General features: G+C 42.3%; 1 long non-coding RNA gene across 1 annotated transcript; it reads left to right on the forward strand.

The window, feature by feature from the left end:
* Positions 1-11,931: 11,931 nt before the first annotated feature.
* Positions 11,932-13,042, forward strand: LOC123475878. The gene is made up of 2 exons (XR_006651424.1): positions 11,932-12,788; positions 12,861-13,042. It is a non-coding gene; the product is annotated as an uncharacterized LOC123475878 (long non-coding RNA).
* The last annotated feature ends 2,286 nt before the right edge of the window (positions 13,043-15,328 follow it).

The following is a 15,328-nucleotide window of genomic DNA, read 5'->3' on the forward strand; positions in this document are numbered from 1 at the left end:
AAGTTTTTAATTGAATGAATATACATTCGACCTCCATGATGTGCCTTTGCTGTCCCCCCACCCCACCTCACAAAAAAAAGAAGTCAGTAGGGGGTACTACTAGTATACGTGGTACTTTGAATAGACATTAAAAAAAAAAAAAATCGAAAATTTCATTTAGAATTTTTGTCATGAAGGGCATTTTCTGACACGACAGCAGAAGCCAATAGCGGGGAGATCTCTACGTTGTCCGAGTTACTTTCGCCCCCTTTCGAAAAAGGAAAAAAAGAAAAGGGCGAAAAAGGTGAGGGGGTCGGTGGCTTCACCTCCAATTATAATAAAGAAGAGAGCGCGGGTGGCAGCAGGTTATGCATAGGACGAAAAAAAAAGGCAACAGAAGGGGGTCGGCTATGTGACAGCTGCTCTACGGTGCCCCTTGTAGTAAGCCGGCCAGCAGCCAACTATCTCAACAAACCTTCTGCCATTATGATTCACTATATGCCAACCCCTCTCTCTTCCAAGTTGTGTATCTCGAAAGATAGAAAAAAAAAAATTAAAATTAAAGAAGAAGATGAGCCACTTCACGGCAACCCCTCTCTTTCGTTTTCTTGTTGCTTTAACTCTCCCCCCCTTCCTCGTTCTACATAATGTGTCTGTAACACATTAGATGGTAAAGCTTCTTCTTATCGGGGGGGTTCTATCCCGTTCGGCATTTGTTATCGGACGCCAGGTGGATGTCGCCTGATAACCGGTTTCTTCGAACTAAAAACAAAAACATTTTGAATCTGTTTCTTTACCTTCAGTTTCGAAGGAGAAGCACCTGCCTAGCCAACGGCTTCAGAGTTACAATCAATTTTCATGTTTTCGTTTTCATTTTCCATATAAAGCCATCGCCTAGATGAGCACTAAAAAAAACTAACAAAATAAAACGATTGAACCAGTTCAAGATAGAAAAAAAAACAAACACCAACACGGATTTTCGGCCAACCGTGCACCCGCAACGCACCGCAACACGTCCTAATCACTGTCCGCTATACGCAGTGTGTCTGTAATGCCATAATTATAACGACCGCAATCTGTTTTTTCTGCCTTGAGGACCCGAGTTGTAGACGTTCTTTTTACAAATTCAAACTCGACTAAATAACTCAAGAAGAAGAAGAAGAAGAAAAATCAAATTTAAATAATAATGCAGAACAAGAGATGATGGAAAGTGGCAAGTTGTGTCAAACAGTTCAACCTTCTCTATACTCCAGTTGGCAGGCAGAGAGATGTGTCATGAACTTTTTTGCCGGAAACAAATCTCGGCGTGTAACTTGCCGTGCGGCTAAGTTCGTCAAATGTCAAATACGCGAGTTAGGCTGCTGGTTTAAAAAGGAAAAAAGAAAAATAAAAAAAAAACGATCGCTTTCTAACGAATCAAAACGAAAAATAATGTTGAAAAATCCCAAAGTTGACGACAGAAGGAGAAATGCACCGGCAAAAGTGATTTCCTTTGGCAGCACAAGAGTTGACGAGTTTTTAACGACCGCGTTGATGTCGGATGTCGTTACAATTTTCAAACGTTAAACATTCCCATTGCAAACGGGGCAGACAAGAGCGGAATTCAACCAGAGTTTAACGAGTGATGAATAAATAAAAATAGAAAAAAACAAAGAAGAAGATAAATGGTTATCACGCCGACACAACGGCCCACCAGATAAGAGAGGTCAACACGCTGATGGCATTGCCTGCGACCAGCTGCGCATACACGAACCCCCCCCCCCTCTTCCTAAATAAAAAAAAAAAAGAAAAGCCTCAAAACGACTGCAGAATGTTCAATATTTACCTGTGCGCCTCCTGTTGGCGTAGGGAATGCACTCGGAGGAAGGGGGGGGGGGCATCATTTTAAAAATATGGCAAAGGGTTTTTTCTCTCAGCTGTTTCAAAAATAAAATAAATAAATAATTCGATATACTTTCCCCTGTAAGCTTTTGCTCCAGTTTTTCGCCAAACTGCAGCGGGTCGTCGGGTTTAAAGGTCAATCTCATTCTCGCACTTTCCAAACCACTATGCAGATCTCCACACACAGCAGTACATAGTTTATAATAGGGCAACTGTGTGCAGTGAAAGGGTGTCTCCACTTCCGTACAAATATCGGTCGCAGCCTGTGGAGCTGTGCCATTGACAGTGTGTCTTCGACATCGTACAATGAAAACAAATAATACAAGAACCCTTCCTTTTTTTTTTTAAATCTTCCTCTCTCTATCTACATATACATGTTTGTTCAAAAGAAGGTTTTCGATTCCCCCTTTGCTTTATTTTTATTTTTGTGTTATCCGGGGGGCCACGGCGTAGTGGCTTCATTCCGTCCTGCGCTATTGTTCTGACTCGACCTGATGGTACACGTCGCTCAATGTCTACACCATCGGAACGAAACCATCTGCCCTGTGCGCGGTTGAGAAAGCCCTCGACCTGACGCACACAGCCACACACGCTATCCATGTGCGTATTTCTCTATCGCCTTTTTTCTTCCCCTCTCTCCTCACTGATAGCCACCCCGCTATACAAGAAAACGGATCATCAAACACACAACAAAAACCGGAATTATAGACGATGCACGAGCCGTCGCTACGATACACTAGCCCGCGAAAACAACACAACTCCATCGATCCAGCGTTTTTCCCTATAGCACACGCAATTGCGGCCAAATATACGGGGCGCCAAACAAGCACGCCATCATTTACATAACGATGCAGCACCCCTAGACGATGGCCCCAATCACGGGCATGGCCAGTGATGGATACAGACGGCCAATAAATATCGGCTCTTTTTACGTATCGATTTGCACGCAAGTCGGCTATATCGTTATAGTTTTCCATCAATTGATCGAAAAAAAACGAAATCAATTGGGGCTTCGGGGGAAACGAATCATTCGAGCTTGTTATTGATGACGTGACTGGCGGAGCACAGGGCAACTTTGAATTGCGTTAAGGTTTCTCGATATTCAGACGGCGGGTCCGATGTATGTTTAATGATACATTATTGTGTGCACCGGATGGACGGCCGAGCAACAAGAGCCAGGATCAATGAGCTTTCAGAGAGACAGCAGCTCACGATCCGTTCGATGTTCTTGTCCACATCTGCACACGATGCAGCCGGGCGTGATGAACTATTCATAAACGCAAGTCGAATGTGAATACTGTACGTTATATTAGCCATTTATTTCGTTCCTCTTTTTTCTTGTTTTGTTGTTGGTGTATATTCCTGCTGCACGTATGTACCTTTCCCTTTTGTGCGCCGAGTCAATAATAAGAAATCAAAGTACATCGTCGGTTTACATGGCGATGACGTTTACAAATGTCTTTTTGCCCACGAATTGGGGAGGGAAAAAAGACGTGACAAAAGAAAAAGAGGCCAACTGCGCATTTTGGTGGTGAGTACACAGAAAAAACGTGGCTATACATTTCTCAATGTATAGCCAATCATCAAAAGAATATCCCAACGTGGACTAGGACGGCTGCTGCTGCAGACAGACATCGATACATTGATGCTTCAACGACATTTGTATGCACAATATATATTCAATAAAGTGAGGAGGGCTGGATGCAGACAGCCTTCTTCATCCCTATCACGAGGGGGAGCATAACAATGCGCCTATTTCCCGATAGCAAGCAGATCTACGCCAGTTGATACCTTATAAGGCTATAGATACAACTATATGGCAGAGTCTTTGCAATTCTGCATAAATGGTGCAACGAAAAATCCAAGAGCAAATATAGGTTTCTCCTATATAGGACCACCCCGACGCTACATGCATTGTGTGTTCAAAAACCGATGGATTGTATGCGAAAGAAGAAGGGGGGGCAGTGGAGTTAACACGAAAAAAAGGGGGGAAGGAGATAAATTTCGAAAGACTCGACATGTAAAAAAAACGAGTTCAATCTAGCGAATGGGACAACTCGACCGCCCCGCAGAAAAAGAGGCCTGGTTATACATACCGAATAACAATCGAATGGACATTGCTTGCCCTATATATCGACATCCATAAATGTCCGATATATATACAGATATTTTTTTGGTTTTGTTTGCCTTTTGATATGGAAACACGTCCAGCCTTCCAATCCAAATGGTTTCCGCCCATTCAGTTTGCACAAGAGCCCCCGAGTCGTTCATATTCATTGGGGTTGATGACAATAGAATTACGAGCCCTCCACAACCTACAGCAGCAGCGAAAAGGACTGTTACTTTCGTCTCTTTATATACACTCCAACTATTTCTTATGTGTGTCTGTGTGTGTGTGTGTGTGTGCTATCTATTGTGATGTCATCTTCTAGCGGTCCAAGCGATATATTTATGGCTCTGTTTTGTTAGATCAACGGATATTTACTATTGAGGATTTGTACAGAGGTATTGCGTGTTGCCTACCCCTCCCCCCTTTTTTTTGGGGGGATATCAGAAGGGGGGAGTGTGTGTATCTATACAAGGCTCGTACACATAAAACTGAGCCCCAAGTTTTTGGCTCGGGACGGGGGGTTCATTTGTGGTTCGTTTCTCTTGTATTCAAAACGGGGCAAGACACACATTCTTCCTTATTTTTTTCTATTCTGAGATTTCGAGCCGTTTGCTGTCGGAGTTGTATGAACCCGTCCTCCTCCCCACTCGCCTCTTCCATTTTTTTTATTTCAAAATAGAAATGCTTCGATATAAAGTGTCCTTATTCTTCGCCACTGAACTGGAACGAAATCCAAGAAACGGCTTCGAGAGAGACTCTCTCTACTAGACACACACATCCCGCCTACCAACTTGTGAATAATAATTTAAAAAAAAAACTTTTGTACAGTGACGTCCTATGCCCCGAGTTGTCCGCCTTCTTTACCTCCATTTTTTTCTCTTTCTCAATCGTGAAATATACAAAAGAAAAAAAATTAGACTAAGGTTGAATGTATAAAGGGAAAGACACGTGAATAGAGACGTTCGAAAAATTTGTTTTTTGATTATTCATTTTTCTTTTTTTCTTTTTGCGATGGTCGACTAACTCCGATATTCGGTTCATTTACTTTTTACGCCCATCAGACTTTATTATATAAAGATTTGGATACGCACTCCATTTCTAGCTAAAATAGGGAAGGGCGGCTAGTGGGGGGAAGGGCTATCAAATGTTTTTCTTTCATTTGGCCGCCCTGCCAAGAAAAATATGAGACCGTCATAAATGACAAAGACTCGTTTTTATTTCCATTTTCCTTTTTATTTGAGAGACAAGTCGACTTGGCTAGTCGACTGGCCAAGTTGGCAGGTGATGCAAAACTTTGGAAAGAAAAGAAACGGACAGATGAAATCTTCACCATCTACAGACACACACACACAGAAAAAAGAAAAGTTCCTACAAAGAAACAGAAATAAAATTCTTTTTATCGAAAGAAATAAAAGAATTTCTTTTGATTCTTTCATTCTTTGTTTTATGATTTTCCTTTGTTCGGTTACGTTACATCGCAAAAGATAACAAACTGACGGCGGGGCCATCTTTTTACACCGTACACATTTAGCAAAGTCTCAACAAAACAAAAAAAAATTATTTAAAAAATAACACGCCATAGCTGTTATGACTTCCGTCGACATCAGTTCCAGCTTTTAGTCACGCCCCATCCTTCGTCAAGTATTTCGCCCGTCGCTACGATCTACTGTAACCCCCCCCTTTTTTTTTCTCTCTACAAACAAATTTGCATACACACACGTGTATACGTAATGAGCCATCATTCACTCGATCCTTATGCAGGTGCTATTAGAAGAGACACAAAAACAAAACAAACAAACGTGTCACTCTCTTCCATCCGAAAAAATAACAATAATAATCAAAAAAAAAAAAAAAGCAATTCGTTTTGCATAAACTGATGTACCCAAAACAAGAAGCTCGAGTGTCTGCAGACACTAAACGCTCGAGTGCTGACGCAGTGGCAGCTGCAACTCTTCAACTCTCTGGCCTCAGACTGGCATCGCTATCGCATTAGCGTCCGAAAAAAAGGAATAATATAATATTGCAGCATAATGACAAGTATCTCCTTCCTATTTAAATTTACAGCCTTTTTTTCTTTTTCATTTTGGCCCTCGTTTTTTCTATTCGACTCGCTTCATCGGCACACGCCGACAAGACACTCGGTCTAATGACGAGATACACGACGTCAAACTGAGTTGTCTAAACTCAAGTCTCGTCTTGTCTGAACAATTCGCTTGTTAATCATCATTCCAAAAGCAAACAGCAGCAGCACCGCAGTACCAGTTGACACGGCGGAATGAGTTTCCTCTTTCTTTTTCTTTTTAAAGCTTCCGCTTTTGCAGACTGGCGGACACACACACATGAAATCGCAATGTTTGTCATAGCGATGGCAAAAGGAGGGACGCGATTTTGCTGACGCAGACTTGGCTCGTGAAAAGCAGATCAATAACGTTAAACTATTTAATAACTCGCACACACACACGATGTGCGTACATCTTAGTGGGCAATTGTTGTTGATCCAGTTGTGGAACCTCATTCAGTTTGTTTTCTCTCTTCTGGGTCCCCCCGCAAAATTGCGAGAAATTGTTGACAGTAAATAGAAACAAGGGAGAGCCGATCCTTTTGTGTAACATCGACTCGCGAAGGAAATGACATCGCCACCTATAACAAACAAGGAAACACCCAAGACGAGCGACGCAACAAAGCGTGTCGCACGTAACGCAGTGAAACGGAAACCCAAGGCCGAAATAAAACGCCTCTCAACCAAAAATGCTTTGCGCGTTTCTTTATCGACCATTGTTCCAGCAATTCATCTGATTGCGTCCTTCTAAACTGCAAAGTTATTTAAACGGTTTGTTTTTTATATATCCAATGTTTTATCGTCGCATAAAACGGGGAAGAGCCCAATATCCGAAACAATGTCATATCTGCGGCGAATAATCTATTCATTTTGGTGCCGCTTGTATTCAAAATGAATAAAGCAGAGTTTAGGAAAATGGGAAAACAGGACATCCTGCACACATTTCAACGCGTACATATTTCGCTAGTCTCAGGTTCAGCTCGTAAATTCGTTTGCATTGTGACAGATTGCTATTTTGTTTGAGACGGGGCACGGGCACAACAGAAACTGCTCAGGTGGTGGCCAAAAGTCGAAAGGGGGCCCTGGGACAAGAGAGAGCGCCAGGTGCTTGTGATGTAGAAACAAAAACCGGTTGTCCTCGTCTTCCTGGACACGCCATATGAGCGATAAGTCGGGCAAAGGTCGTTTTCTTTATCAGCGGTTAGGAAATCGACAGACTTTAAATAACAACAGCAGCCGTTGGACACACAAGCGATCGACGAGATGGGCCAACCGTGTTGGAGGCCGTCAGGTGTTTGGAACGCCAGCTGCCGTCCAGCAGCCAATCAAACGAAAAAACTAAACTAAAATCTCTTTTAAAAACTGCAAAGGGACGAGGTTTTTCAATTTTCTTTTCAGTGCCACACACGCGCACGTTATAGTCTTCGTGTCCCGATTGCTCGCCGTGTCTACCTCACCGTTCAAAGATGCGGGTGTGGCTGGTACACGCTCATTTTCGACAGTTAAAAGTGCGGGCGATACGATTTGAATGACTACAGTACAAAACCCGCACTATTTGCGTCGTTTGTTTTATCGATCCGATGGTTTTTTAAAATATGTATCCATATTAAATGAAGCGACCGTCATCACGCGTAAAAGATGAAATAAAAGAAATAATTTTGTTCTGGATTGTTGAAGGGGAGAAAGCCTCACTCCGGGATTTGATGACGTCACCTCGTGAATAGCTTAAAGGACGCAGCTGGCGGTCCACAACGGATCGAGTGACACTTCCGCTTTTGATTCATGTGAATAAATCGATCAGCAGAGAGGAGAACAAAACAAAACAAAAAATAATGGACGGCCAGATATTTTTAGCTGGCCGTGAATAATGGCCGCAACAAACGCGCACAATGTGGTCGTCGTGATCCCAACGCATACAATAAAAACACATAAAGGGGAAGAGGAGCGCATATACAAAAACGAGAGACAATCAAAATAAATAATTACGATCATCATCATTCGTCAACCGTTACATCTCAAACTGCAGGGGGGGGGGGGAGAGACCAAAAACAGCAACGTATTTGCCATGTTTGTGGTCTATTAATATATTTAAAAAAATAAATAAATAAATAAAATAGAATTTGAAACAAGGGCATCATCAATTATGTTCAACATTGAATTTCGGGCAACATCTGTACACGACAAATTGCGCCGCATCTATAAGAGCCCACTGCGTAATACGGGCAGCATCTACAAGACAACGTTGGCTCCCCAAAACCTTGGCATTTAAAAATAATGTTAAAGCGCTTCGTTACGAAAATGGAGGGTAGTAGGGAATCACGACCGAATGTCCGTCCGTAATTGCATGTGAACCGAGTCCTCGGTGGACAGGGAGATTGACTGCTAAAGGCACTTGGAATTATACCCGGAAGAAGAGAGGAAGTTAGGCTAGGAAAGGGGGGGGGGGGGAAAGAACCTGAACAAAATATTTAAAAAAAAAAAAATACCGAGAAATAGAGTTGCTTTCGACGCTGTTCCTGTGTGAAACTGAGCGTTAACAACTCACATGATTACCAAATGCAGTTGAGTCAGTTCCGGACTAGGCTATCCTTTTAACTTTTTTTTCTTTTATATTTCCCGGAAAAAAAAAAATACAAATTTCTATCCGGTGGTAATATTTAAGCTTCTGTTTGTTGCCATCTTATTTTCTTGTTTGGAAAAGAGGGATAGTTGGGGGGGATTTATTTTCAAAAGGCAATAGAGTCTTGCCCAACTCCTATAACCTAATCCGGATATATACGTACATATAGAAGAACTGGGATTAGCAGCCAGTTCCGGACTAGCAGTTGCGGACCACATCCTATATATCCTCAGACTTATTGCCTTTAGAGTAATACATACATTACGGGCGCTGACTTTTTAAATACGCCCAGTTCAACATGTAAGACCGAGAGGATAGGGGGGGGAAGGACTTGGTCAACGCAGTCAATTACGGAATATTAGCCGACTTAAAAAATAAAAAAAAGGGGGGCGTAATCTGATCCAACGAACAAGCTAAATTACATACCGACCACCCCTTTCTTTTTTTTCACATTTCCCTCTGCTTTCCCTGCACCACAACCCCCCCCAAAAAACAAGGAGATGGCGCAAACGTGCGGTTTTACTTTTCAAACATTTGGATATGCTCTTTCACGACCTCCCCCACCCCATCCAAACAAACCCACAAACACATGAGGAGAACAGTGTAAACAGGTGATGGGGGAGTTTGGCTCCTGCTAACCTCTGGCGGCCCCACCCTAGTCGTGTCTCTCTTACGTCCAGATGGGTTTACATTTTTATTTTTTATTTAGGGGGGGGTTGGGGGATCTGACACGGCGCGTTCCGGAAGTATCGGATGAGTCCTGGTTGATGGGCGGATGAACAAGTTAAAAAAAAAACCAAACATACGGTTCAGGGATGTAAGGCAAATGTAGCAAGAAAAAGGGCAAAGAAAACTGGAATAAGAGAAAACAAAAGCCACAAAGAGGCGACGTGTAAGTTAAAAAAATAATAATTCAAGTGTCACGCCAATCTATAATCTAATGGACACGGTCAGCTGTTCAGTAAGAAACCCCACCACCCGGCTTCATGACTTTAGGTAGATGTAAAGCCCCCCCTAAAAAATAGGGGGAGAGCACGACCCCGTTTAACCATTTGAACCCATTGGAATAGGTTTCGTGTTCAAAGTGGGTGGATCTGATGACTCATGATGGACTCGGTTAGATTACCGTCGATTGCGGAGGGGATTCAAAAAAATACGAAAGAGTTTCTCACCACCAGCGTAACTGATGATGGAAAGGAAATCGAGAAGCGGGCAGACGGACGAGCAAACGGCACGCGCCGGTGCGTGATGAGACGAGATGGCACGTCCATAGGGCGCGCTCACTTTCTGACGCGCAACAGCACACAAGTCAACTGACAGAGAAATAAAGAACATCTGCGGCCTTTCCGGTTTGGTCATCCCACCCAAGCGATCATGAAAAGTCTCGTATGACTATAGAATAAAATGAAATGATCCAATCCACAAATCAAATTTGGCGCGATAAATACAAAAATGGCCGCTGTTTCAGAGATGAAATTCAATCAAAGCAAACGATCGATAGCTGGAAAAGAAGAGACACTATTTAACGCAAGTTGACTCCATTTGATTTTTTGGATTTTTTTAAACGAAGTGGATCGGCCCGGAGAAAGAGAAAAACGAGACCGTCACACAGCTGACGATGTTATCGTTTATTTAAAAGAAAAGACGGAAATTCGAGAGTGTGTGTGTAGAGAGAAAATGGAAGACAAGCAGAAGCAGCTGCTGCTGTTCGGCTCCTTTTCTTCAACACCGACTCCGTATAAGGAACAATACGCGGAGAACCTGCTGACGGCCGTTCCTCTTCTTAATCAAGTCCTTTTTTTCTTTTTGTTGTTGTCTCTAAAGTCCATTCAAAATGCGGGCTCGTGTTCTTTTGTTTTCCAAAAAAACTTTTTATTGAGATACCCTTAACTGGGAAATTCCCCATCATTTGTCTCTACTTTGTCAATCAATGGGTTGTAACTAATAAAAATCGATTGGTTTATTGCTGCTCCTATTTCCTTAAAACAAAAAAAAAGGGGGGAAGGGGGAAGAGGTTGACTCGATTGCTCATCAAGGAGACGGGCGAGTGCCAAGGTGGTGCCTTTTCGAAGCAGATGGTCAACGAAAAAAAAACAAAATGGAGGCAGCTAAGGAAAGTGGAACAAAAGCGAATAGGAAGTCTCTTGTTCATGTCACTCACTTCATTAAAAGAAAACGGCAGCAGAAGCCAATCAGAAGAGCCCAAAACAGAAAACCCCCCGAAAAATTAATTTGAAGCTTCTTAAAAAAAAAAAGAAAAAACGGAAGGCGCGTGCTGCTGGCCAGCGTTTCCATCTGACACGTGTTGTCTTTGTTATTTCTAAGAGCGCAGATGATGCGCACGTCTGACCATTACTGTGTCTAACCTCTCACATGACGGAAGCCAACGTCTTTTGCAGCTCAGCCAAAGCTACTCGTATATTAAATGTTGTGCGGACTATATAATACATTCGTAGAGTTGCGAATCAAAGGAAATCTATTAGACCATCACGCGCGCTACGCCTAAATTTGGAACTAATATCGTATAGGGACACACGATGATGGGATACATGCAGGGATGAATGCTGTAGAACTATAGTCCGGCATTGGCCCTAAATATTTTACATTTGCACGTCAACTTTATGCTTCCCTATCGAATGCCATATCGAATGCAAGTTGTTTACTCGCAGATTTACGACTCATCCGACCACTACATTATGCATTCAGCATATAATGTAGGACGATCGTGAGTTTAATATTTAAAAAGCGGAGCTGTCCAGTGGACGGTTCCCAACTGCAAACGATAAACTAAACAAAACGAGAATATTTTTCAACAACAAAAAAAGGGGGGAAGGGCATACTTTCACTCGATTTCCAATGATGAATTGGGAGTAGAGGAAAACTTTGGTTTTACCGCCGACACACGAGGAGGAGGGATGCGCAGACCAAGTTGTTCTGGCATAGTTTCCGATTGAGCTACACGGTGCGATACAAAAGTTATGGCTAAAACTGTTAGCCGATGGAAACGTGTGCGTCATTAGCATCGCCCCAAAACAAGCGCACAACATTATCCGCCTTGAACTTTGGCCACTACGATGCAGCCGCACACCAACAAGAATAAATGTGCACAGCAGAATGATGGATAATGCTATAAAAGCGCATTTCTTTCTTTAAAGTAGGGAAAAAAAAAGAACGATCGTTAAACGGAAATGACCGAACAAGGAAAAAAGATAAACAAAATTTTTCATCAAATTGAAAAAAAAAAAAGAAGTGAGAAAAGCGGTCATATCTCTTTGTTTCCTTTATGCAAAACGGCAGCTATTGTGCACGTTGGAAAATGTTGTTTTCAAACAGTTTCCACGTTAGTGTGTTCTCGCGTTGGGATTACACGTCCCCCCGTCTTTCCATCATCCTGCACCCTTGGCCCCACCCTGTTCAACCGACGCACTTACACACTTATTACTCCATTTGTGTGTGTGTGTGTGTGTGGAGGGGGTTGCAGAGGAAAATAAATGGAACGACTCACGCGAACTGTGCAAAAACAGTGTCAGCCTAGCGTGACCCTGGTACACGCAGCCAAAATAAAAAAGGGAATAAAAACATGTCGAGGATTCGTGTAATCCTTATAGTTTGGTCAGAAACGCACACATCTTCTCTGTTGCTATCAAGAAAAATTCATATTTCACGAGCGTCTGATTAGGATTTCCGAGAGTGACGTGTGTGTGTGCGCGCCGCGTCCACATGGGCGCATAGACAACACGTAGTGACATGTACACCGTTCGCAGGTTTCAGGTGGACGACAAAAAAACAAAACAAAAAGAGAATAGGTTTCAACATGAAATATTCAATTGGTTTTGCTTGCTGTTGGATGTGCAGTTGCGTCCGCTTTTGCCCATCCAAACACGGTAATCATTAACAAGCGTGACGGTGCCGTATCTATAGCGATATACCGACCCCACCGTTATACCTTTGTTAGTCCATGTAGCGTGAAAAGAAGAAAAGAGATGACATCAATGTCCAGTGAACTTCCATTTTCCCACACGCGATCATCAAACGGCCAAATTTGTCCATTCATCATTTGATGAACTCCAACGTTTGGCTGATTTCAATTCGAAAATTCAAAATGTCTGTTAATTTCATTGAAATTACGAACACACCAGGTAAGTAGAGGATTTCCCAAGTTAAATTTCAAAAAAAAAAATTCAAACCAGCTGCTGTTTAACCACCTTTAGATAAAAGTTACCTCATAAAGAGGGAGCCAACAAAATGATGAGTCGCAGAAAACGATTTTCGTCCGCTGAAAGACTTCGCCGCCCTTTCCCCCCGCATTTTGTTAGAACTCATTTGATTTTTTTTCTCTCTCTCTCTAACCTCAAAGTGGGAAATTTTTAGAAAATAAAAAGATATACAATCAGTTTTAAGCGAGCGCTTATTCATTTATTTTTTTTTTACATCTGGTGAATGAATGGCCTCTTGAAGAGGAAAATCGGCCGAGGATGACACTTTGCTTTTTCTTGTTTACCCTCCCCCACTTTCGTTATAGTCCTTACAGAGAGATGCCGCCTTTTCTGTTTGATTCTCTTTTATGTTATTACTAGTTTTAAAAAAAATATCTCTCAAGGAAAAATTGGAGGGGGTTGGCTATAAAAAAAAAAAACCAAACTCGGAAAGTCAATTCACCAATGCATACGTAGCAGAACCCCCCCTGTTGATTTTATATGACGAGGGTGCACTGAAATTTTACTCCTCATACAAACCCACCCTCGACTGATTAAATTTGATTTTTTCTTCTTCGTTTTGTTTTTTACAATCAAAATTAAATCTTTGCAACACCTTTTTTTTTCCCTTCCCCGGCTGATAATAACCCCCCCATTCGTTTGCGTTGGGGGGAGGATATTTTGAAACGCCTGGATTTCGACTTGCTGACATAATTTTGGTTTATTTTACGAGTCCGTTCCAATTCCAACGGTTTTTTTTCTTCCTCTTTCTTCTACAACCGTCTCCGAATTTCTTTCCCGCTTTCCACATTTCAATTCAAACACGCCAGCAATGAGCTAATGTGCTTATCTACGCAAGACACGGACCAGTAGAACCGGAAACTGCAAACTACACAAGCGCCTCGGAAGAGGACGCCTGACTCTGTTTCCCAAACTTGGGTGTGTCTATCTCACAGAGTCATTCGTCGACGACGTTTATAAAAACTCGAAAAAAGAAAAGAAAATGGCCGGATAATATATAGGCCAACAAAACGGAACCACAAGACAAGTTTGCGTACGCACGCGTGTGTGTGTGTGTAATAGATTTCACGCCAACAATCACGCACGGGCCGTAAAAAAAAAAGGAGAGCGGTAGGGGGAGGCGAATAATGGCCGTTGCCAAACTCCACTTATGTGTTATCTCGTTATGTGCCGCATTTTTTTAGATGCAGCCACGCGCTTATCAGTTGTATGTAAAGAAAAGACACACAATCCTCGTGACACGGTACACTAAAAGAAGGAGAGGAAGAAGAATCAGTTAATCTAATGCATTTCGTTCGTGTCATTGCACCGTCCGCACGTAACGCATAATAATATCCCAGCCTGTCACGAAAATGTTTGAAACGTGTGTAGAGGTTTCCCATTAACTTGCCACTTCCGGACGTTTTCTTTTCGTGATCATCGCGATCTTTCGGGATTTAGACCCTGGATTGACTGAAGAACGAAATTGAATACGAACAACATCGTTACGCTGTAATGCTAAACACAAGCAAAATCGGGTAGCTTGAAATCAGTTAGGCACGACGACGTCATTACATCTTATTCAACTGCTATGGAGAGCATCGTCGTTTATTCACAAGCCACCAGGGATGGGGAAATGTGACGCGGCTGAGCGTCGTCCGTTTTCCACGTCCTGCGAGTCTGCCTTAATAAACGACGTTCTCTTGATGGCGTGGGCTCGTAAACAACGCGGTGGGCGTGTGGATTTTCAAATTTGTGCAACTGGCGACGTCGAACGAACTAATGTTATGCGCGTGCAACAATTTATGATCCAACAACATTAAAATTGCCGTTCGATCGTCTTGCATATCCGAAATTTCAAGCGCTTCTTAATGACGCGTTACGATGCAACGCATTTCAGCGAACTTATTATTTTTTTTTTTCAATGCCTTATTGGAAACAAACACGTAACGTTCGCATGTTCACGTTGTGTTTATCGCCGTTGACGTGGAAGAATATGATGTCAAAGCAAAAGCAACCAGGATCGAATGTCCACTGTTAAGGATTTAAAAAAATAATAATAAATAAAACTCATCCGGCTCACGTCGAAAAAACACTCCCCCCCCCCTCCTTCAAATGAAGAAATACGACCTCTTACCAGGAATACCAGAAGTTCGCGACAGCTCCCCCCAAAAAAAAAAAAAAAAACGGAAATAAAAGATTTTTTTTTTTTTTTTACATAAAAGAAATAGAAATAGAAATGTACTGCAGAGGCGGAAATGTTCAGACTAGAGATGTCGAACAGGAACCAAGTACAAACAAGAGGGTTATGTTCCATCCTCCCTTCTAAAGAATCACCACATTTGGCCTAGTCCTTTTTTTTTTTTGCGTGTGTGTGTGTGTGAAAAGATCGATAAATTCCCACACACACACACAAAAAGAATGGCGTCACGTAAAAGGCCACCCAGAAAAATGGAGGGAAAAAAAATGGTCCTTTTTTTATC

This window comes from Daphnia magna, linkage group LG9 (genome assembly GCF_020631705.1).
Source record: "Daphnia magna isolate NIES linkage group LG9, ASM2063170v1.1, whole genome shotgun sequence".
NCBI classification, from domain to species: Eukaryota; Metazoa; Arthropoda; class Branchiopoda; order Diplostraca; family Daphniidae; genus Daphnia; species Daphnia magna.